This window comes from Falco cherrug, chromosome 6 (assembly GCF_023634085.1).
Source record: "Falco cherrug isolate bFalChe1 chromosome 6, bFalChe1.pri, whole genome shotgun sequence".
Taxonomy (NCBI): domain Eukaryota; kingdom Metazoa; phylum Chordata; class Aves; order Falconiformes; family Falconidae; genus Falco; species Falco cherrug.
In genome coordinates this window covers 10,438,824-10,464,588 of record NC_073702.1, presented here as the reverse complement: position 1 = coordinate 10,464,588, position 25,765 = coordinate 10,438,824, and the positions used below count along the sequence as shown (strand labels likewise).

The 25,765-nt window shown below is 38.8% G+C and overlaps 1 protein-coding gene across 3 annotated transcripts in view; it reads right to left on the bottom strand.

Moving 5' to 3' along the window:
* FILIP1 (filamin A interacting protein 1) overlaps positions 1 to 17,713 on the bottom strand; it is a 109,335-nt gene extending 91,622 nt beyond the window's left edge. For 2 of the 3 annotated variants that reach the window (XM_055713567.1, XM_027817110.2), the window contains exon 1: positions 17,225 to 17,713. The gene's annotated coding sequence lies outside the window, so the exon portion shown is untranslated. The remainder of the gene's footprint in view (positions 1 to 17,224) is intronic. The other variant, XM_027817113.2, reaches the window with a different exon arrangement.
* Positions 17,714 to 25,765: the final 8,052 nt, after the last annotated feature.

Below are 25,765 nucleotides of genomic sequence, written 5' to 3'. Positions count from 1 at the left end.
TTTCCTTTTGAAAAGGAGACAGTTCTGTGAAATCCTGTGCACAACTGTGCCTGTAGCTCTAAGCACTGTTTACCCATGAGGAAGTAAGAAGACACAATGAAGTGTTACCAGCTTTGACTCATCTGACCAAAGTATCATCTGGTATGCTCATTAATTACAATAGTTCAGGTGGAAACATTGGTCCCTGAGCTTTATTAAAATTGACTGGGTCTTTTTTTCACATGAAAGGAGGACAAGGAAACAGACATTTGAAGTGGAACAGTAGAAAGCAAACAAAGGTGCATGCAGAGGAGCTACTAAAATAACCCCTAAGGAAGCAACTCAAAAAAACTCAGTTTAAACAATTTTAAAAAAATACATCAGTAAACCACAAATTTTTTTCCAATGCTAGAATCTTCCAGCATTAGAAGTTCAAAATATGCTTGGAAAGCAGTCAGTCTATCTGAAATATTAAAGAAGTCTAATTCAATAATAATAAAATGTATCTTTATAATGCAGAAAAGCTTTTAGATGATTGTTCAGATGATTCCAGGGATTTGATGCGTTCAGATGAGTATGACATGAGGACTATGTGTAAACTAGTAGATTAAACAGTGTCAGGGCTTGGCACTGACTAACCAGTGGTCTTCCCAGAATGGTTCAGGGATTAGCCCTGGGTGGGGACCAGCCTAGCCAGGGGTTTGCAGCTTGGACATAGCCAACCTGTTTTGAAGACTGAGGAAGTTTAATAGTGTAGGTATGACGTGCCAGTGACAACTGGACTGAGGGTCAGAGAACCAGCATTGGCATTGTCTAATTTCCTGAATACAGACATAGCCAGTGTCACCCATAAATTCTTAACAGTTTCTGTGTGGCAGTTACCACATTGTTTTCAAACAAGGATAAAACTGTGAGAAGCGGAAACATGTATTGTTGCTCTACAAAACCTCAGCAGAACTGAAAAGCCCTGATTTTTGAGAGGAGGGCAAGCAAATGAGAAGCACTCAGACAGATGGCACAGTCAGATGGAATGAATTCCTGAGGGGGAGTGCTGCAGAGAGAAGAAGAACAGCAAGCATGGTAAAAATATGGGAATAGCAGCTGCCATAGCTGTTTCTACAAAAGTAAAGCAGGTTGAGCAAATTGCCTCAGGAGCCTGCCCTGTGCCCAAATCCAAAGGGAAGAACGAAGACGACAGCTTTGCAGGGAAGTATAGTGCCACGCAGATGGGTGAGACTGGACTGTGCACTGTTGCAGATATTAGAGAGGGATCAGAGACATATCATTTCCAAAGCTCGCAGCTGGAAGATCAGCCAAGGTGGACACTGGGACCCAGAGAGAAGTCCAGCTTGCCTGGCAGGCAATGGTGAATGCCAAACAGAACAATGACACAAAGCCCTGACCACAGAGAGACATGAACTGAGATAATTCTGATTCCAAATGAGTCAGCTGGAGATCCAAACAATCCAAATCCTAATAAAAGCATATTCACACTGGCAAAGTGTCAGTATGATTGTTGATTATCCTTTGTCTTCCTGAAGAGAGTGTTTCTGTCCCACAGCAAAGGTGATGGACAATATCTACCACTGGAAAAGAGATCCTGACTGAGAGGTACAAAGGTTCCACGCAAGGGCTTGTCACAGCGCTGCTCTTTCCCAGTGTCCCTCCCTAGCAGCAAGAGCAATCAGGCTGTCCACACACTTTTCTTCCACCGTGGCACAGGCTCTGCTGAGGAAGTATTGTTGCAACAGAAAAAACCAAGAGCCTTCACCTCATTTATTGCGCCGCAGTGCTGTAGCATTAGATGAATAAGTAACTGTGGGAAGAATATTACTTAACCCTGTAAGCCTGAGATGGAAGCGCTCTCTGGGAATGGCGCATGCATAAACCATCTGCAATAGGTGAGATGTGAGGGACTGGGACAGCATCGGCATGTGTGGGCCGTTCTGAGAAGTTAGGTACAACTCTCTACCAGGTACCCTCAGTGAAATCCTTTTTTCATTGGCTCTTAGCCTGGCTAATTTTCACAGGGATGGCAAAAGTCAATTCCCTGCCACAAGGCAGCTCCCTAGTTGAATTTCAGTAGATCATTCTAGAACACGTAGACATTAAAGCTCTTCAGCAAAATGGTTATAGGACTATTTTCACACGGACAAACAACAACTTTCTCTCATGTCATTCTTAGAAATGCTCAGAGCATTCTCATTGAAACTTCCCAAAACAGTTCAGACTCAGCCAGACATCCAGCCTGAACGACTGAAGTTTTGCAAAGCTGTAAACAACTGGGCTTCATACAAGACTGGATATTTCAAAGAAAAATGTCAGGCCAACTTAGATAGGGGCCTTATTATCAGCTTGCTGTCTTCTATGTCTTCTCTTCTACGTCCCAGCCTAACATCACATTTGTAAGTTAATCGGTATACCTGAGTTTAATATAGCATTTAGTATCTGCTCACGTTTATACTTCCCAATTTAATCTATTGCTAATTCCCAGCTGATTAGCTACATTTTGCTAACACGAGGACAAAACCTGAGATAAGTAAGATTCCTTCTAATGCCTCTATTAACAGAGTTTCAGATTATTTTCTAGATCAGAAAAATCAACCTCACAAAAGTATATGGATGGAACATCTTGACTTTTCCCAGCTTTCTCATGACTTGACTCACAAAGAAAATTTAAGAGAAAGCTGCTGAAGCAGTTGACTTAGATCAACTAGTTCTCTTTCTAGAATTAAATAGATGAGACTCAGAATATGCCTATGTTCATAAGACTAATTATCAACAAACCCATTCCCTCCCTTCTGTGTTCAAAAGGAAGCATTTTTAAAGATGCTAAAAATGAAAAAGAAGTTTTATTAAATAAATTCACATATTCTTTTTTGTAATGGAAACATCAGAAGTAGTGTCCTGACGTTCATTTTCTTTTTCTGAGTGGATTTCATGAGACATCTAAATCTGAAGTTTCTTTAAAAGTACATGAAAAAAGGAGGTGATCGTGACTGTTGCGCTAACATACACAGCACATTCTCAAAGATGCCCTAAGAAATTTCTGAATATTACTTATAATGGTTTCAGCCAAACTTGCTAAGTTTTTTTCCTTATTTGATCTGCAAATGACCTATTTTGGCAGCAATCTGAAAATATATAAAAATAACATAACGTCTGCAATTTAAGTTTTCCTGTGTGCGATGCTCTATGACAGCATTTGTAGATTAACCTGACACTCTGCCAGACTTTTCTGTGATGTCCTTGGGAATTTTGACCTATTAACTACAATGGAGTTTTAACGCAAGCTGTTTAAGGCAGGCTTGTTTCTATAAAGAAACGGTTTCGATTTTAGGGGTTACACAGATTAAATGCTACTCCTCAGAGTTAGAATTCAGGTGATTCCACTGAACTGCATGACAGAACTGCAAAGTTTTTGCCATCCTTGAGAAGTATGTGGACAATATAAACCAAAAATAAAATACAATAGTACCTACACTAGGTATTTCTTAAACTGTCAAAGGCTACATAATCTAGTATCATCACTGGACTCACAGAAAACCTAGGTCTGTTGCTTTCTTCATAGTACAGTGGTACCATAATATTTATTTGTACAGATAGATATTTTTCTCAGTGATGGCTTTCTGCTTGCCTAGGTTCTCTCTATGGAGAGAAATGGGAATAGGAGGTTAATACCAATATTTTCCAGCACTAAATCGGTTCCTGTGGCCTAGAGAAAGGCTAGGACACCTGCACACTATTCTTAAAAGCTCGAGGATGTGCTTTTCTCACTTAACGCCTGGTATTACAGGTACACATCCATCATGCTGCCAAGGTTTTGCCCCTTGGGGATTCCCACCGCAGGCGGACTGGAAGCAGAACAGTCTGATTAGAGCCTGCAGCTGAAATCATGCTGCGCAATTTATTCTAGTAAACAATTCATCCTGCATAAAAGCATGGGTTTGAGCACTCTGAAGATTTGGGTCAAATTCAGTATAAAGTTTCAGAGAAAAAAGAAAATGGAATGCATGAACTGAAGAAACAGTTCCTTACGCTTTTTCTCATCATTTTTCCCCCACGCTAAGATCACAAGAAGTCAGAAGTACTATTAGAGTGAAGCAAAAAAATTATGAGAAAATTATTTCTCTGCCCTCTTTTTCCACGTGTCCCAATTCTCTGTCAAAGTTCGCTGTCTTACAGCTTCAGAGGTTCAGAGGCAGAACTGGGAGCACTGTAAATATTCTTGTTTTCTGTCTGGGAGGAAAACAGTGCTGCATTTGTGAAAAGTTACTTTTGTGGGTGAACCACCACGGTATTACTGAATGATTGATTATTACATGAAAACTGTTGTGAACCAAGAAATCAAAGCCTGTTTGCTAGGGGATTATACATTAAGATGGATAAAATATTTTTTTTATGTTGACCGTAAAATGTAAAATATCAATTTTATTCCCAGATTCAGGTCCCTGTTTCCTTAGAGCATGGGAGAGAAGATGAAGGGAAAGAAGAGGAGCTGTCACTGCACCATTAGCAGCTGTGGGATGGCTGATGTGCTCCCCCCAACACATGACCCGGCTGCAGCCCTATTTCTGCTGCTCCATTACAAGTGACCAGTACAAATAATGGCATAGTTACAGCTGCACTGTGATGCAGGTAAAGCCACGAGGAAGGGAGCATTTTCAGTCTGAGTAAGGGAGCCTGGAGATAGGGTTGATGCTGGGGTGAACTGAAATGTTATCTGTCAGCTGTAGCTGTCAGCAAAAATATTAAAGAAAGAGCAGCTGCATCATGCCACAACCACGGGAGTGGCGCAGTCGTAGCTCCAAAATAGATTTGAGAGTCAGACAGAGTTTTCTTTTAATGAATCCCAGTAATAGTCATGGACTGTTTATTTTCAAACCTGGTTTAAGCCAGTTGATAATGCTACTGCTTTTAAAATGTTTTAAACAAATACTTGAATGCAAGTCAAGAAGAGCTGTTTAGAATAGGACTTATTGAAAGGTATGCTATTACTCCTATAAAATGTAATTTTTCCTACTAATTATTTTCATCTGCTGTAGCTTTATATTTCCCCTCACTGTTTTAGTGTGTAAGTGCTGATATAACAATGAAATTGACAATAAAAAATCATAAACATTTCTCAGCTGGAAGAAAAATTATTGGCTTGTTATAGCTTCTGTAGCATTTATTCTTCCTCTTAGGAACATTAATTAATAAGATATTAAGCTATCCTGAAAATATTTATTAAAGAATAACATCTTACAGTCTTTTGGGGTTGCTATTAAAGATAATAATAAGAGGCAGTCTCTTCTGGATCTTGAATTCCAAGATAAATATAATAAAGCTTGTGGTGGAGTGTTATTGTTTATCGCTTGGAAAAACTTATGCAACAGCAGAATACTGTTCTGATTTTTGAGCTGCTGCTAATGAAGTACAACCAGACAGGGTACATTGCCATGAGTCAGGAAATCTGGATGTTCCTGGACAGAGGCCAAGGGAGCTTAGACACATCAGAGATGTGATATATATGTATCCTCTGGAGAAGACACACTGAGTTGTGTTCAAGCATCTCACGCTGCCTGGTTCAAGAAGTGACCAAATGACCACCCTGAAATGAAGTTACTAGCTGTCTGTTCCTCAGAGTCCCTTGTTTTTACATCAGGAAAACAAGAATGAAGTAGGCTGTCCAGGGGAGCTTAGAGATTAGGTTTAGCCTTGAGACAGTCGGTCCAAACCCTGAGAGTTTAACTTTGTTCTTTCACTATAAAAGGAAAAAAAATCCAAAACCACAACAAAGAATAAAACAAAACCACAAAATTAAAAAAAAACCAACCCAACAACAAACCCTGATATGCTACAATTTACTATTAAGACTTTAAACAAACCTTTTGAACTCATCACCGGCTGAAAATAGTATGCCTTTTTTGTAGAGAATGGGTGCTACCGTTGTACACGTGTGGAGAAGCTCCACTATCCACAATGCTAAATCATTTGCTGAAATGCTGCTATGTTTCCGTACAGCACTACGGTATGTATGCAACACCCTAGCATTTTTCAAGCCTTCAAAATGTTGTTAATGTGGGCCCCTATTTTTTGAGTGAAATTAAGTGATTTCCTACAGCTAGTTGGGATCACCTAAAAAGGTGCCACTGCTTTCTTTTCCTTTCCACTCCTTTTTCTTGCAGCTTAACAAAATTCAATTTTCATTCTTCCCAACCCTTTTTTTGTAGGTGTTTTTCCTATCTTCCCACATCCCCTCCCTGCATCATACCCCAAGTGGGGACTACAGTTTTCGCAGCCCCTCCCAGCAAAGCAGGACACGCAGAGCAGTTTTCTCCCTATCCAGCCTGTGCTGGTACACCCAGGTACATGGGTGGCTGCTCGGGATTCCCATATTTCACACCTTTTATCAGGGGAAGCTCTCAATCAAGACCTGACCTCCCTTTCATGAAATCCAAGGAAGGGTCATGTATTACCCCATTATTTACCCCCCTGAAAAGGCTGGAAAGGCTCTCAAGTAAACTAAGAAATAATTTCCTGACCACCTGATTTGATCTGGACTAGCTTTGGGCCTGCCTTTGCAGTTGCTGCTGTCGTTACACCGTGACAGGGCACGGTGTGGTAGACCCGTGTTGCCTTTGACAGTGTTTCAGCAGCTGTGGCTGCAAACCTTGGCCTGCCTCTTCTGGGCCATGCCACGTACATGAGTGTGGGATTCTGCCCTGCTCTTGGACTCACCGTCCCTTCCGTTACTGGCATTGCCAACCACACACATTCAAAATCTTGAAATAATTACCCAAAGTTTTATTTCAGGAGACTTTAAGGCAATACATAATGGCATCAGATCATCCATAGCTCATAGACTTCAACTCTCTTGAAGCCATCAAGACTGTCTTTTTCTAATCTTCTCTGTTTTTAACTGAAGCCGAGAGTCAGAGTCATGTAACCGCCATCTAATCCCTAGGGTAAATCCTTATCAAAAATCTCTGTTGCCATGACAGTCGCCTGAGCTGCTGCCATTGCTGTAACAAAGCAGGCAGGACTGGAGCTGCTTGCTGTTCCTGCAGGAGATAGGCAGCACGGCAGGACACTTGTTTTCCAGGCACTCTCTCCTCCCCAGCCCAGTACATGGGGTTTGTGTGGCTGCTCCCCCAGCCCCACAGTGGCTCTGGGGCTGGCTGCCCCACCACCAGCTAATTTGGGCAGTCACCACCTGCCCAGCCCTTCCCTCAAAAGTCCTTTTTCCTCCAAGCTGGTTTTTTTCACCCCAGCAGCCTCCTCCTTGTACCAGGCAGCTTGTCCTGAGTACTCCCAAAATAACAAGAAGCTCACAAGCTGACAGCACCATCTTTGTCCTATGAATTACTTCTGGTACAACTCAGCCTGAGGGAATGGTTTTTTTCCTGAAACATCTTAGTATTGACTTAGTTTGATTTCCGTTTTGGTATGGCTTCCTGGTCACATCCCTGGTCCTCCTCTTTCCTTTTTCTGCTGTGCTTTACCAGTATAGCCGATTTCTTGCTATCCACAACTCAGGACACAGCTATGCTTCCCTCTGCAGAGCGCCTCTAAAAATACATATTCTTGTCATTCAGACTAATACAACTTCTATTCCTACTTCTCCCAGCAGAAGCTGGTTTCCACGGAGGGCTATTCAAAGCTGTTGACATTATGTTCAATACTGCAACATCTCAGGGTGTCAAAGTCACTACTATATTTATTCCTGTAAGATCCCAGGTGTTATTAAAAGTGTAGAAGTAAATAGCTTGCTGAGACTCTTACAAGGAGTCACTGATGTGAAAGCCAGCCATTTAACCAGCCTTCCTCTGCCCTGGTGTGGTACCTAGCACCTCACAGTTTACGGTAACATTATTTAAAAGGGATAAATAACAACATTAGAATATAGCATGAATACTTTGGAGAGGGGACCTGAATTTAGCAAAGTGTTTTTGTTTAATAAGCAATCTATCAGATGTCCTGTCACTCTTACAGCCTGTTTCCCTGCAGTGTGATTTAGCCATTGTTTATACAACTAATGCTGGATGTATCTAAATTAACCCTCTCTGTAAGCATTTTTAGATACTCACTGCTGTCTTGGAGGGATTTTTCATTTTGACACCAGTGCCTGTAGAATTGTTCCCAATCTACTTATTCCTTAACAAACTGTTATAAACTGTTACGTTCTGGGTATTTACCGAACACTTACATAGATTATTCAGTTTATTTCTGATATTTTCCTGTGTTTCCTTTGTGCTATCTAAGCTAAGGAGAAAGTCATTACACTGTCTATAGCTAACTTCATGTATTTTTCTAACACTTCCTTAGCTCTCAGAGACCTGTGGTGATATAGTTTGTGTGACTGGTAGTGATACTGAAGAGGGGCTAGAGACTAGTATCACTGCAGGGAATTTGTTTTCTTGGAGCCAGGCAGCTGTGTCACTGTCACAGAGAGGGCTCTGAACAGGTCGTCCCAGGCTCCTGAATACCACAGCAATCCTGTTGTATGTTTCTATTTACAAATAGATCAATTTCTCTATCAAAGGTACTTAGACTGTATTCCCTCCATCTTTCTAATAAAAAAACTGTTCTAAAATAATTTGGGTTTTAAGAATATGTTCTCTGAAAGCAGAAAAATCAGTTTCCTTATTTTTTTCTCTAATCCATAAGCTACTTTTAAAAACACTGCCCAGATGGATTGAAGGCAGGGTAGCTAAAGATGCTGCCATTTGGTTAACCCATGGTGTAAAGGCCCCTAGGTTTAAAACACTAAGCTTCCTAGCCTCCTGCTGAAGCACTTCTTGTTGTCCCAGCCTGTTCTGGTGTCTTTCAAAGCATGATCCCTTCTTCCTAAATCTCACTAACTTTCTCACTAACTCAACCACTGCTAGAGCATATGGCAGCTTTTTTTTATTAAAGCAGCTGCAGGGGTAATTTGTATGACCTTTGTGTGTGTGCAAGTCATACTAGCTCCTCAAGTTCCTCTCTGCAGCAAGCACTGCTGAGACCTCTGTACTTCACCGTCCATGAGAATTCATAGAATCATAGAATGGTTTGGGTTGGAAGGGACCTTAAACCCAACCCCTGTGTCATTTGTAGGGACACCTTCCACTAGACCACATTGCTCAATGCCTCATCCAACCTGGCCTTGAACAATCCCAAGGATGGGGAATCCACAGCTTCTCTAGGCAACCTGAGTGTCCAGTGCCTCAGTACCCTCACAGCGAAGAAAATCCCTAGCCTTATTCCACTTATCTCTATTAATGATGGCAAAACTTTATACGGTATCCAGTTTTAGAAACATCACTCACTGATTCACCTAAAGATAATAATATCTGTCTTCAGTGGTTATTCTTAACAGGTATGAGAAATCCTAGATGAAAAGAGGGCCTGCCACATCCCTTTGAGTGCCACAAAGCCACTTCTTTGTCCTTGCTTCATGCTACAGTAATTGCCACCAAGTAAACGTGCTTCCACAGCCAAGGGCTTTTCTAAGCCAAAAGGGCCTAAGCTAGTCTCAGGTTAACCAGAACTCCGTCTAGGAATCCTGTTTGCCATATGTGCATCATGCTCTGTTCCTGATTAGGATACAATTAGAAAGAGATGTTCAGTAAGAAAAGTGAACTCAGCAGTGGAAGCAGGCTCCAGGGTTTCCCTCCTCAAAAGCAGCATCTCTTATTTTCTTTCTTTATTTGCTACTCAACGCTAGCCTTTCAGGTTATTGGACTACTTGGAAAGATAAAGAGAGAATGTACTTAACCTGCAGAATTCTTTTGCAGACAGATGGCACCTTAACGGCATCCTAATTATAAATCTTTGGCTTTCAAGCAGAATATGACAGGGAGGAGGAGGAGGAGGGTGTGCATTCTAAAAGCTGGAGTAAACTAGGATAGAAAAATACACAGAAGTGTTTTGGTTGTTGTTCTGCTTATTTTAGGATAGAACACATCAAACATAACAAACTGAAAAAAACCCAAAAGATATTGCTTCTTTTGTAATTTTGAAAGTGCCAAAGGCCTGTGATTCATGTTACTATCAACCATCTCTCCAGCCGTCTTTTATACAGTGTATGAATTTCGATACACAGATTATCATAGAATCATACAATGGTTTTGGTTGGAAGGGACCTTAAAGATCACCCAGTTCCAACCCCCCCTGCCATGGGCAGGGACACCTTCCACCAGACCAGGCTGCTCAAAGCCCCATCCAGCCTGGCCTTGAGCACTCCCAGGGATGGGGCATCCACAGCTTCTCTGGGCAGCCTGTGCCAGTGCCTCACCACCCTCACAGTGAAGAATTTCTTCCTCATGTCTAATCTGAATCTATCCTCTTTCAGCTTAAAACCATTGCCCCTTTTCCTATCACTACATGCCCTTGTAAAAAGTCCAGCAAAATATTCCTCAGCCAGCCATGGTCAAAACTTTGTGAACCAAAAAAAGATGTGAGATCTTAGAATAATGAAAAATTTAAAATATTCAAGATAACTGAAAATGATCAAAGCCTTGAGCAACCTGATCAGACTTTGGAGTTAGCCCTACTCCGAGTGAGACCGGACAACATCTTTCAGCTCCCTCCACCTAAAGTCTGGTTCTATAATTCCTTAAGTGGCACCTCTCATTCAGAGGGCATGCCACTGTGATCCTGCCTTTTACTATTTGCAACGTGATGGCTTTTGTGGCTTGGATTCTAGTTTCTGGCTCCTGCCACTTGAAGCAGCAGTGGTTCCCATATCCAGCTGCCTTCTAAGACATGGTTCCTCTGGCACTCAGGAGCTCTGCTGCTATGTCTGTCCCTCCATGCAGAAGAGATATCTCGTTCTGTGCTGTGTTTTACATGCTTGAGGACATCTGGCATGGCACTGTTCCCTTCCTTCTGTCTCCTGCCCAGAGACAAAAATCAGAATGTTTATTTTTTTCTAAAGAATTTCATCAGATTGAGGAACTGAAATCCTTATCTACTGGAATATAATTCATTTTTATTACAGAAGTCCTCATAGAAGAATCAAAGGAGAGAAATAAGACACTATAGAAACCTACTGTAACCTTTACCTTAGAAGTTAGATCCAAGAGGTTTTGTGATTATGATGATGGGACAAGTGAGCTTTTTGGGGTAAGTATGAATGACAGACACAGGAACTGAATAGCTTTAGCCTAAGAAATAGATGTGAGCTTTTGGGGATAAGTATGAATGACAGATACAGGAACCGAATAGCTCTAACCTGAGAAATAGATGCCTAATTGAAAAAAAAAAAATTCCAGTCAGCCCAGCACTGGACCAGTCATGGTTAACCACATGTGCTTTGCCATCCTTTCACTTATGTCCTTGCTTACGGCTTCTAAAGGGGTATTTTTTCGACAATTTGGATTACATATTTTAAAGGTAAAAATGTTCTTTGAGTCACACAACTGGACAATGTGACATTTTATAAATATCCTATCTACTACATTCACAAATTTGAACTTGAGGATAAATTGTATATGTTTTTCTTCAGTGTATATTTGTTGTCACAGTAACTGAGTTTTCCCAATAAATGGAAATTGCATCGTTTCCTTAGCATTCAGGTTATTGCACTGAAATAGCGCCATGAACTCACCACCACTTCTCCCTTCCTGTTGTCAAACTAGATCTCATTTAGTTACAGGAACAGGCACTAAAACAGGTTAGTTTAGATATGTGCACATTAGAAAGCTGAAGCAAGCCTGCTTAGCCCCATTACATCCTATGACTCATGCATGTGTGGGAAAGACCTTATTTTCACAGAGATCTCTTAGATAAACAAGGCAAGTTGGCAGCAATTCGATTGCACTGATGTTAGCAGTCTCCTGCTTTCTGTTGTGTTCATTGCTTTGTATTTTCTGAAAAATGCAAGCAGTCTGATAAACTCTAACGAGAAATCTTTTAACAAGGGCACGTGAGCTTTCATTTTCAATGACTTTTTTGAAAAATAGGAGCAGTCTTAAAACCAGTTTCTTAAAAAATCCTGTTATTTCAACAGAATCCACTTTTTCTCAGGTTTTTTTTTAGTTTGCTGGTGAAGCTGTAGCTCTTGGTAGCCACAGCCATAACACACTGGTTGGTTAGATACCTCCCTCCACCCAAACCTAGAATGGATTTGTCTTCCAAAGTATTACTTTTACATATGCACTGGAAAAAACTTTTGAACAGCATAAATCACAAAACATTGTACACTTTGACACCACTTCCCCAAAAAGGAAAAGCAAAGAAAGCAACCCTTACTGTATTAAAGAGCTCTTAAAGTATATACATCAAACTAAAAAAAAAAGTTTCTTATAAATCCATTGAGGTTTTTGCTCTTGTTCCAAAACCCCACTGGTTTATATCTGAATGAGCCACATCATAGGTAATTAAGATTTTAATTCTCATTTTATCAGCTTTGAAATGAAACTCGGTTGGACAACGTACAGCAATCTTTTAGATTCACACACCCTTTTGCTTGTGTCAGCTCACAGCAGCGAGATGGGTTGCCCATTTAAGGGAAAAAGTACAAGCTCCAGCCTATTATTTCCTTGTCCTTCGGATGTGTTTGTCCCACTGCTTCAGCAGTGCATTCTGTAATGCCAAAAGGCATTGCTTTTCTTGTAAAAGGCATGCACACGTGCACAAACATACATACATTTCTGATTAAGTTTCAGCTCTTACTGAGCTGCAAGATTAAGGAACTGGATGCTGGAATTCCTCATGTTCTTCTCAGTTCTGTAATACCACATATAGCAATTTTCTATTAAGGGGGGGGGGGGGGGGGGGCAGGGGCAGGAAGCACTGCCATTTCTTCACCTCAGAACACCACCCATTAAACAGCCCAGGATAAATCACGTATTTTAACAGCTGTGTAACTATAGAAGAATGATTTCAAAATGAAATGCAATTGCATTTTTATGATATATGCTTTTAATTGTAGTAATTGTCTCTGTTTGTGGACTGTGTAAAGCATTTTGGAGGAGACCACAATCTATGTAATCTTACATATCATCTTCACAGCTAGCATTTGCACGCTTTACTTGTGGGAAAGATTTAGAGATATAGTACAGCCAAAGCAGAATGAGAATGATAGGACAAAGACATCTTGAATGTTAAAAAAACCCCACATAACTGCCCCAATTTAGGAAGACTTTGTGTTTGCACTGATATTAATACTTAGTTTGCTATGATGGCAAGAATAAAAACTAATACAGCAAGTGCAGATTATCTGCAGAAACTGAAGGAGTAGATGAAAAGACCCAAAATAAAAGAAAAAAAATCTAATCAAGTATCCAGAAAGGCATAATTGTCACAAATGCATTAAGCATCACACAATCTTCAACATGACCAGGAAATAGGCACAATCGTTCCAGTCCTTTGGACAACAGTATCTCAAAGAATAAGTACAGGACTGTGTTATAAATGCTTTATTTTTCTAGTATCACTAACTTGAGACAGTTAGTTAAAGAGAGGTTAAGAAATCTTAATTATTTATGAAATAATTCTTTCCTCAGTTACCCAGTATCCTCCAATATCAAGAAAAAACCTGTATTTCCCAAAAATGCTCAGTATTCTGTATAAAATTAGGAAACAACTTTCAGTAGAAAACATTGAAAAAATGAAATGAGAAAAGGCTAAAAATGAAAAGCACCAGAATAAGATGATGAAGCTGAAAAGTACAGGTGTTTGTGCTTCTTGTAAAGATATATTTAAACATTTCTATACATCAGATTATCAGTATTTTATCACATACACTACTTTATCTTTCTAGCTTTCAGTTCTTATCATAGGTTTTATATACTAAATATTTTTGGTGAAAAAGGAAATATGAATGTTCCTTCTCCTTTTTCTTGTTGTTTTATCTGGCTTCCTCGCACATATTATAGCTCTATTTCTCTAAATGGCATTTTAGACACGTAGAAGGACAAAATCCCTGCTCCCAAATTCAGTTTATATATTAAAATAGTACAGCAAACTGCAACAACAGACCCTGAGAAAGGAAGAAAAGAAACAGGAAATTGGAGAAAAAGTAAAATGTCTCTTAGGAAAAAACTCATTTAGACAGAAATATAGACGATCCATGTTGTTAAATGCTCTTGAGGGGAGTGGAAATTTATCTGTTAATTATTGAACACTAAGACCTGATCTTATTAAACTTGAAGGAAATCCCACTCTGAATTCAGTGGCATAAACTTGGCCTCTGACTCAGCAGAGCTCTGAGGCGCGCTCTTAATTTATGCCTGCGGGTACCTCAACCGAGTTAGATGAGATTACCAAAAGCCTTAAATTAAGCATGCGTGGAATATATGCCAACAGAAAGGTCCTGTATCAGGAGGAGTTTTACTGATACACCTGTATGAGTAAAAAGCTTTTCATGTGGGAACATATACTGGTGAAATTGTGACCCAGAGGAACAAAACAGGGCACACCAGTAAAAGCAGAGATTTCCCAATATGCTTACACATACTCCACAAGCTGCTTCCAGGAAGCACAGCTACATCTTCAGGAGTCCTACACGGGTCAACACAGCTCTGGTAGTAGACAAGTTTAGTTTTATCGTGACTTTAGTGTCAGGTGCTACATGTAGTGAGAGTCCCTACAGAAAACTCCTATGTCATTAGGTCAATTTCAAGCTTACTAAAGCCAGTAGCATAGAGGATGGACCAGTTAGCACACAGCTGAAGGTCTACCAGATATGAGTGGGAGGAGTATGGGAAAATCAGGGCAGATGTAGGCAAAGACAGAACAGTACTGAGCTTTGAAGATGAATTTCAAGCCTTTGAATTGGTGTTAAAAAGAACCAGACGTTCTACAGAGATTGAAACACTGAGGTGATGACAAAACACTGTTAAGATGATGACTTTAGCTGTGGCTAGATTGGCTAGAAGAGGCCATAAATTATAACATTGCTCTAATGAAGGTGAAAGAATGAGCCACAGGCAGAGTTTGGAAGTGGATTCAGATTGGGAGGAATACAGAGTCTTTAGCACCATGAAAGGCACCATTCATTCCACAGTTATGGGAATACAAACAAAATAAAAACTATAATGGGGAAAATAAATGGGTATGCTATGTCTACTTGTCTTCCAAGAAAGTCTCTACAATGGTGTGTATCGCCAAAACCTAAATTACTTTTTGACTCGATATAAAATTGAGCTTGATATCACTGTAGTCATTAGCAGAATTGGCTGTTCTTCAAATATGAAACCATCTGTTGAATAGCCACATTACATATTCCACAGATTTGATTGGAAAATCCCAGAGACTCTTCGTGGACACCTGTTGAGAAGAGTAATTTTAGCCTTCTCCTCCATTTTGAAGTGGAAAGGAAGACAGATGTACGTAAAACCACAACTCCATGTGTTAGAAATGGAAGTTGCTATCAGCCTGTTCAAGTCACTTCACTTGATAGTTATCAGTCTAATAAATTCAACTTTTGCTTTTAAAAACTTTGCTAAAAGTAAATTGTGCAAGAAAAGCCAAACTGTAAAACCATACATTGTGCTGAGCAACAACCAAAACCAAAAAGCAGACAATAGTATAGCATTTTCCCAGATTTTGTCATCCCTGTGTATTCAGAAGGTCAAATTTGCCATTTCTCCAGTTTATTATGTCCAATTAACTCAGTCAAAAGAAGAAACTGGAATTTTCACTCTAATGTCAAGATGACAAAAACTCTATCAATCATATTGTCTCAGTTTTAGTTCTTACTGTACAGTTTTCTTACGAAAAAATAACTTTCTCAATATACATCTAAATTAAAAAGTAACACCAAAGTATCCTTTTGAGATTTAAATTTGGGATACCATAGTGCTGTAGTAATTCCACAGCAATGATTACCACATTAAATCATGGCCACCAAAAAGTATTCATGTTTAGTGCTTTAGTGTGCCCATTGCTATGAAATAAAAGATTTTTCCTCCATTCTAATACTTAATTTATCTTATTGTTTCACAGGCAGTTGCATTCTTAGCCACCAAGTCAAAGTTGTTTCAGAGTATTTCTATTTAATCCAATCTGTAAGCATGTCCCTGCTGTGGTATTGATGTCATTTATATAGTATGCAGGGATGAATTATTCAGCTCAAGCAAGACCTTCTCATCTTCCTGAGACAGTCCCAGAGTCCAGAGACTAAGAAGTGTCAAACACCACAGACAGTCAGCATAGACTCAGTCAGTCCAATCCTTCTTTAGGATAAATATTTTTCATCTGAGACAATTCTACAGAAATCTGTGAACAGGGATTTTTCATGGGGTTAAGTGCATTCTTTAAATCTTTGCCTTCATAACTGAATTCACATTGCACATGAATTTATAATCAGTACATCTTTCAAAATTCATGCATACTAAATTTCTTTTGTTTGGAGAAAATGAGATCTTTAAAAGACAGGGCGGGGGGGGGGGGGGGGGGATTCATTCTTCAACTGACCAAGCAGCTTTTGTCAGTTTAGAGAAAGCAAATCATACCAAGCAATTCTTCCCTTAAATTACATGACCATTATATCCTGTGGTCCCATATAGGGCCATAGGATATGCATTTCCAACAGACAAATTGGCTTCCATTCTGCTGTCCTGGTAAAACATCTGAGAACCAGTTTCTCATTTATTTTGCTAAAAGAAACAAACGCTTTAACAACAATGACCCAGCTCAAGCACATTTGGGTACAATAAACATAAGATCAGTCTTTAGGATGGTTGCATTACAGCTAATCAAATGAGCAGAGAACAATATTCTAAGTAAGTACAAGATGAAGAACCAAGAACTGTTGTCACAAGGACAGTATGAAAGGCACCAGGTGTGCCTGTGTGCTAGAAGTTAGTAAGGAAACAAAAAGTACAAATGCACTGGGTCACAAAGTATTCAGATAATTCCTTACTGAATGGCTGTTTCCTCTTAGTTACCACACAGGCTGTCACTGGTTTTAATAGCTGCTAGACTATCACTGGTAAGGGATGATATATATTCTATTCTTAAATGTTGGTTTGTCTTCTGTCAGAATGCAAGATGTAAGCAGATATAAGTACGACATGTCAAAATCTATATACATTTTTCGTATTAGTACTGGCTACTTGATTATGCTCATTCTAAGAACTGCAAAAGTTATTTAAGCAATGTTATTCTGTGATGAAAGCATAAAAAAAATCTAAAACCTGTCTCCTAGCTTTCGTCTACTGATGTTTCCAAAACATGCAGAGGATTGTTCGCAGAAGGAAAGAGACAATAGTCACTAGAAAAGATAATAGCTTTAAAAAAGAATGCATTAGAGTGGTTAGCTCAGTCTTACCTGTCAGCAACACGAACCTATGAATATATCCTTTACACTACAAGAACGCAGCAGCTCGTGCCACAGTAGTAGGTTGATCCAGCCCAGGAGAACACAAAGGAGAAACTTTTCCCACTTTTCTAGGTCTACCAGCAGCTGAAGTAATGAAGGAAACGGGGTAGAGAACAGAAGACCGAAGCTGCTTCTCGCAGAAATCCCAGGCAGAAGAAGCAGGAGGTATACTCTGCCTGTGTCTCACCCAGACTTTTGTTTAAAAGTTTTTTCAACTGTTGCTAGGTGGTGTTAGGCTTTGGCAGTTTAGTTCTCAGATTGTATTTCCCCTCTTCTGGTCTCTTCACACAGTGTTACAGCAATGACTTTGTTGAGCTCAGCTCGCTTGTGCTATATTTAACCAGTGTTCTCAGCAAGTCAAGCCTGTCAACAGCTGAGAAGTTTGGAGCAGGCTTTGCTGAGTTCCTCAGCTGCTGAATTATCAGTGGATGTAGCACTGCACAGCCCAGCTACTACATTCACTGAAAGATTGTGGGGGAACTGTCAAATCCTTTTAAGGGCTTCCAGTGACTTCACGGGAGTAATTACTATTTAAAGTACTACGTACAAGATGTGTATTTAGGCATATATTTTAGACTGCTAGAGAAAGAATACTTGTGTACACAGCAGATGAGTTCAATTATTTATACAGTGAGGATTTTCCTAGGACAAGTAGAAAGTTTATAATTTGAAAGGTATGCACTTCACTTGGGGAAAAATTACACGTGGGGAGAACTTTTTTGCAGCATAACATTTTAAAGAGTTTAAATATATTAAGATTACATGGAGAAATTAATGAAAGGCTTAGTCTGGAAAGTTTTCACTGTGATATTTATTCAATTCAAAAAAGAGAATCTTTTTCTCGCAGACCAACAGCTTGCTACAGTAATTCCTACTCTGTCTCTAACTCTCACTGAAGAAGCAAAGGAAAGCCAAACAAATCCCTATTTTTTTCATATGAGTATTAGGAACACATTACTCCAGGGCTGTACATTTCTGATGTATCCATACTTGCTTCTGGATCTAATTAGTGTTCCTAATTCTAAGCTGTCTCTCAATCAACAGACCAGCAGTAACATTGCGCAGCTTTCAGCCCACAAACCACCATGATATCAGGATTCTCCAACGATGTTGCAGATCTCTGACTCCAGAGCAAAGTTCTACCACCTCATGGCAGAACAGCTTCTGTAAACGTCTCTGGCAAGGAAAATTCCTCACCCCAGCAACTCTTTTTTATCTGAATTGTGCTTCAGAGTGAAATGCAGAATGGCCCTCCTTTGGAATGCCTTTCCCTAGCGATGATCTGCAATATCCATCTAGGGTTAGATGAAGAAGGAGGAAAGAAAGAAGAAAGGGAAGAAAAAAGTAGAAAGGTGCTAAAAAAATTGTTTCTCAATATTTATACGTAGAGACACCCCAAGCTTTCAGAGCAAAAGAAGATTGAAGCAAATCATAACAGTAGCCTTCAGCGATGCTGATTTTCTGTGCAAGTAGTAGGATGGGTAGTGAAAAGGTATGATGCTCTTTGTGGCAATTTCAGCCTGCAGGAACCTAATTGGCCACAACTATATGAGATACCAGGGGGTAAGTACAAGCCCTTATGGAAAGCAGCTGTAGGATTAGCTGTAGCTTGGTGCTCTAACCCTGTCTGGAATGACTTCTGCTGGTCTGTGTTATTGTCTAAACAAGCAAGGAACAATGAAAAAATGCTTCCATTCCCAAGGAGCTTATAAGCAGAAAACAAAGTAAATTGTAGGTATTATGTCAAGTAACTGATATTTAGACATTGATGACATGTTTACAAATTCCCCAGATACTTCCATCATGTCAAATATATTTTATTTCTGAGACCAAGTAATAATCACTAATTTCATGTTGTCCATTTCAATATTTGACTTGGACAGAATAATGAGTATGTATGAAAATAGAAACACTTCTGTTTTACAGAAACAGCTATTTGGAAGATTATTGTAGAGACAGATAATATATTGGCACAGACTTTGGTGTTACACGCCTATACTTTGAACCAGAGTTACACATATCCACATTCTAAAAAGAACATCAAATTTTGTTCCTTCATATAAAATTGAGGTAATCCAATCAGATGAGTAATGTTTTGACTATTCTGGCCTTAACTTCTTGCTCAAAGTGCAACAGTAATAGTACTTTATCCATTCAACTATAATAAACCAGGCAAACAAAACAATGAACTTGGCTCATAAATCTCAGAAAAGCCAAATAATTTTCAACATTTCTCTGCCATTAGTTAGTGGCACATTCACTGAGTGGAAAACAAAACAACTTCTTAGGAGGCAATCTCTGCTGCCAGTCCTTGTGGGTTTCAATAGTGACCTGCTGATGCAAGTCTGCTCATTCTTGTTACACCGGCAAACTTACTCCCCAGCTGTGCACCATACCTATCAATCCTGAAGCACAGTGGAAATTTCAGCAAAAATCTGGGGGAAATAGAAGATTTTGCAAGTGAATCAAAGAAAATATAAGGACTTCTAGCACAGGAAAGAGTGGAATTAATCTACGTTACTGGAAGTATAAAACTTTTAACTTCGTTCAGTATCAAAATGGTTCACATTGAAGTATTTCCTCTACTGAATGACAGAAAAAATAGTTATAAATAGATAGGTTGTGGAGGCTGGGGAATAAGAGAAAAAACAGAACCACAAAAGACACTTTTTAGTTTGGCATCCTACATTAGGTCCTAATGTCAATACACAGCATCGTCCTCAGTCCTAGTGGCATCCTACAAATAAGTCTAAAAAGTTGCTTTCTTACAATTTCTGATAATGATGTTATCTCTTAATTTAGTAAACAGGATACCAGAGTCCAAAGTAAATATTTCTAAGAAGTTTTTTAATGGAAGCCAAAGCTCTCAGCATTATTTCAGTCAAAACACCAAATGCCAGAGCAATGTAAAGCTCAATGCAAAGGGGACAAAATGTGGCTTTAGAGAGGGAACAAAAGCAGCAGCAGGACCTGTCGCCCTTTTTTGAGATAATTTTAGTCACAAATACAGAAAAGGGTTTGTCATTGTTCACATTATCACATTTCTATGTACTTATGCTACTAGAAAATTGAAGAAAAAATGTGATGACCTGAGCTGCTCTACAGAAATTCCAGGCTTAAGGCAGAAATAACTGGCAGAAAATCCATGGGGTTTTATAAAGAAGATCAAAACAGATGTCTTCTTCTGACCTTACTCATCTCTTTTGACCTTTAAATGTGTGCCTGTAAATAAGCTTTTTCTGGTACACATACAATAGTATTACTGTATAATTTTTATTTCAACTATCCATCACTGTAGTGTACAAGTATATTTCATTCTCTTAAGTCATAGTGGCATCCAGAGATACAGCCTTCTACCTTTGTCTTTTTCATGTATTTTACATCATAATTAACTGGATGAATATATTAGAAACAAATCTATCTGAATGGGCTTAGAATTTCTTAACGATATGTCCTGAAGAGCTCTAAAATGCACGTAATTCTGTGTGAGCAACCACTGCCAGTTCATTAAAGTGCTCCTTAAAATGCATTGAAGTAAGTAATCAGTATTTTAGTTTCTAAAAAAAAAAATTTTCATTTGCTTGAAGAGTAGTGCACCATAGTCTTTTGACACATGGTTTTCATTATACTTATTGCTCACTTCCATAAAAACTGTATTATTTTAGATTGTGCTACTGCTTTCAGCTTTGTTTTGAGTTTACAGTGTAACTTCTGCTGCCTTACAGTGTGTTGGAAGGGAGGGTTGTCTGATTATGTTTTGCTGAATCTGATCTTGGCTGCATCCCCTCAAATCTATATTTTGAGAAGGCTAGGGTGTTGGGTTGGTGGGGTTTTTTTTTCATTTTTCCAGATACTTTTGTCATATTGTTCATAAAAGCTGATACTGCTTTTTAGGTATTAGGTCTGCTGTATCTTCAGCTCAAGCACCTGCTATTTTAGAACCAAAGAAAAAAAACCACATTTCTGTCATGTAGCTTAGATTTATCTAGCTGTCTACTTCATAATCTCACTAAATTAATGAAACTAAAATACTTCGTGACATTCTGCAATTCAAATATTTTCCCAGATACATAATCTTTTTTTCCTAAAACCCCATGTAGAATTAAAAAGTGAATTGCATAAATAAAACTGGTATTTATATTTTCATTACACTATTTACTCCATTTTTTGACATCTGAAAAACATATGTCATCAATCTCAATTTTGCTAGCGGTAAACATGTCACATATATTTCAAAAACCGGTGCCTTGCCAGTCACAAACTTCCAGGATCACTTACTGGAGTTTTATAGTCTTTCCTGAAATAGTTTTGCATGCTTTACCAATGAAACAAAAAAAGGTGTCTTTCATTTTGATTCTTCTTATGCTGTCTTGATCCATATTCTGTCTTCAAAAAGTGTTTGTTTTTAAAAAAAAAAAAAAGTAACAGAAGAAACATATTAAAAAACTTGGGCATTTCAGTTATTTTGAATTTCATATTTCTCCATTGTGCCCACAAAAATATTGGCATTTCATAAGTCTTCTCCAGATGAAGTGAGATGCAATTCAAAGATTACTTGAGACTGTTAGGTACATAGCCACATCAGGAACATCAGATGGCACATCAGACAGAGTGGCACAATGCTGTCTACGAAAAATGACAGAATAAACAGTGATACCTTTAGAATCATGTTTGGACACTTTTGAGTCCAAAGCCCCAGAACCTAGCTCTCACTTGCAGTTGGGTCAAATGGAGACAGTCCAAAGCACAAGTCTGGAGGAAAGTGCCAACTCAGACCTCTGGAAACGGAGTAAATCATCTTATTTGCTTCACTGCCACACCCCAGGAGTGGTATGCAACTTGCTCAAAGACTATGATAAAAATGAGCTGAACATGGATTAATTGCTTTTAAGGCCAGAAGAAACTATTTTCATAATCTAGTACAGCATCCTACACAGGAAATGTGGAATTTTCCTTGTGTAAAACAGCAAGTTGCAGTGAAATAAAGCACACAAGATTATATAAATCAAATATGGATAATTTGCCACAGCAATGTATAATGCAGTCCAACAGTTAATTACATTTACTTTTTCAAGCAAACCGAAACTTTGCAATTACCAGTTTGATACTGGCTGATTTTAGCTTCTAGCCCATGAGATGGCTAGCAAGTGGCCTTCAACCTCTCTTAATTTTTTCAATTCTAAAAATGTTCCTATGGAAATTAACTACAATGCAGAGAACATCTAAGCCTACAGGAGCTAGCTGTGTTTTTCCTGGGTTTTGTAGACCTCTCAGAAACAGTGCACAGATACCCTTGGATCACAGAGCAAAAACAATTCTACACCACTTTTCACTAAGTAGGCAATCAAAAATGATTACGAAGTCAGTTCTGAGCCTGCTTTTCTAGGGACTAAATATAGTGAGCTTTTTACTGTCCCTTAGCAGATGTTTGCATCTTATGAAAGAAGCTATTCAGATTACCTAGCGTTGTTAAAAAATAATCAAGCAACTAAGCAAGTACCCTACTTGTCTAATGCTGTGACATTAAATTATTTATCAGATAAATGTGGATAAATACAGATAAAACCAGAATAATATTTTGAGGCTTAAATATTTCCTTGAAGGGACACCTAGAATATGTTTCATGAATAGTCCCATGATAAGATGCTGCACTGAACGAAAATAGCCCTGTATTTTCTCAAGGTTTGTTTGTGCACTCTTCAGCCCTGAAGGGAGTCAAACAGAATTGCTACAGATTTTTGTAATGTACTTGAAATATCACCTTCCATTTAATATTGTATTAATCTTACTTCTATAAAGATATACCTAAGGAAAAAACACTTGGAAAAGAAAATGAAGATATTAGCTTCAGGTAGGTAATTATCAGTAGTACATGCAAAGAATATTATAAACACTTGCTCTTAATGAATTGAACAATAACTTCACTTAAACTTTTAATAGAATAAGACCAAAGAAAGCCGCCTTCTAGCTCAGCTTAATTAATTAAGTGTTCAACTCACTTAAGCACTCCAGTCTTTCAGAAAATCTAACAGGCTGTGAACCAGTAAAGTATAGCTTAATTGTAATCAGTAGATCAACAACTGTTTTATACCAGCGGAGGGTCTGGCCATTTATCTTTCAAATAGCTTCAACTCTTTCTGCCATCTTGCCTTCATTAGAACAATAGCTTGCAGGAAAAGTGGAATTAACAAATAGATACAATTCCATTATTTTAATTATGTAACTGTACGGATATCAACAGAATGTGGTACGATCCCTCTGCTGTAGATGTGTTCTTTACCAGATCTCTCCCCTCCACACAAATGAAGCATCTTCAAATGAAACGCGCAGCCTGAGGTGAAATATGGCAGCCTTTGTAAACCAAGACTATTACTCAATAAATGTATAGACCAGAAGTAATAGAATATTTTCTCCAAACAAAACATATAATCTGAATGTATTATTAAAGCTGTGACATATAAGGACTACATCACCAAGAAGAGCACCTCTGCCCTTGCAAACAGTGTCATAGACTACTGGATGTCCATAGGAGGTGAAGCTCTGGTTTTGACATCTCCAAGAACACAGTGCCACCTATCTATACATTAGGGTTAATTCATGGAAGATAGTGGGAGAGGATGAGAAGGAGCTGTACTCCTTGCACCCAATTCTGCACCATCTGTTCCTTCCTTGCTTGATTTCTTGCAAGCTGGGGGGAGGTTTCTTCCACTGAACACCCCCAGACTGCAGCTGCATTTCCCGTAAGACACTGGTTTCTGTCATCAACTCGGTGCCATTCACATGTTTCAGTTCAAGTTCTTGACTTGTCATACCTTACTTCACTCAAGACATTGTAAGCTAACACTCATATCATTAGTATCCCTGTAGATTTTATTGACAGAAGCATAAACTTATTATTATATTATCTGTGGACTTGTAGAACTCGAATTGCTGAGGAGAAAGGAGTGGCTAAAACATGTGTAAGCATCCCAGCAGCTTCAAAATAGGTACCCACCTGGAGTTCTCTATCTAGGCAGGGGTAGGACAGCAGGGGCAACTATTTTGTCTCCCTGGATGCCTCAGGACAAGATGACCCAGAGATGAGCCACAGATGTAGTCCAGATGTAAATAACAGTCCAATGAACTTTTTCATGAAGAACTGTCTCCAGTCTCATGACCAAAGTGTAAACATACAACTCTCAAAGACAGTCAGTGCATTTGCAAGAATAATTTGTGTGTGCTGAGCAGGAGTACAAGAAGGAAGGGATAAGATAGATTCAGGCACAAATCTATGCTTGAGGAACATCTCTGCAAGGGGCCAGAAGCAGGGGTTTGAAATTCAAGATTACAATCTCCATGAAGCAACAAAGACATGCCATGTTAAATATAAAGAAAAAGAGGATATATCCACAATAGCTTACTTCTGTCAGACTCTTCAGCAAACAATAGTCACTGTTCTCCAGATATCTCTGAACATTTACTATAATTTACACTTTGTGGTTTTACTTTCACAGATGTGGGGAAGAGGAATCTGCTGAAGCACTTCTTTCCACTTCCTATTATTTAAGAATTTGGTGAACAATAATGAAGAGTGCTCAGATAAATCAGTGTTCTGTTCACTTACATAAAGAGACATTGCTTGCCAGTGATAATAAAAAAATAAGTATTTCAAAATGCCTTGTTTTTAATCAGTGATGCTGTTCTCTAAGCACAAATTTTATTAGGGAGTGTTAGGAGAGATTTGTTTTGCCTTTTTTATTGACTATTGAAAAGGCAGGAGAATTTAGATAACAAAATTTTAACAGTAAGAAGTAAGGATGAAAAAAGGAAATAAAAAAATAAAAAACCACTTTTATTGTTTTAGGGTCAGGTTTGCCCCAACTTTTCCATATTAGCATACAAAGTTACTGTATATTTTGGCACTAAACCTATACTACTTTTTTTTTTTTCCCCCAAACAACAGGAGAATTTGTATTTTTAAAACATACCTGTTGGAAAACATTCTCTGTAAAAAAAACCCCAAACATAAACACTACTCCTGTTAGTACCAGTACGTCAGCAGTTAGAATAACAGAAAAAAGTTTAAACTATAACGTGTTTGGACCAAATATAAAATCTACCACAGTGACTACAAAGCACTACGCTAGAACATCATCCATGGGAGAATATAGCACTGAAGTAGGAAAAGGAGACCAGGACCACATCAGCACATGACTGACTTAACTGTAGGCTCATAGCACTAAAAAGCAAACTGACAAATACAATTCCTTTTTCTATATATAGTAACTATGCAATTGCTTAGAAAATCCACCTGAACCAAAACCTACGATGAATGTCTGACAATCTCACTATGCCCTGGTGTCCAATACCTGTCTACTAGCACAAATTACTGAGATGAAAATCCCTTTAAGTTACAAGAAACTACCTGAGGTTCCTCTCAGTCCTTGCAAATAAGAATGCAGTTTTTTAGAAAAACCAACATAGTGATGGAAGAGGAGATGAGGAATCCCT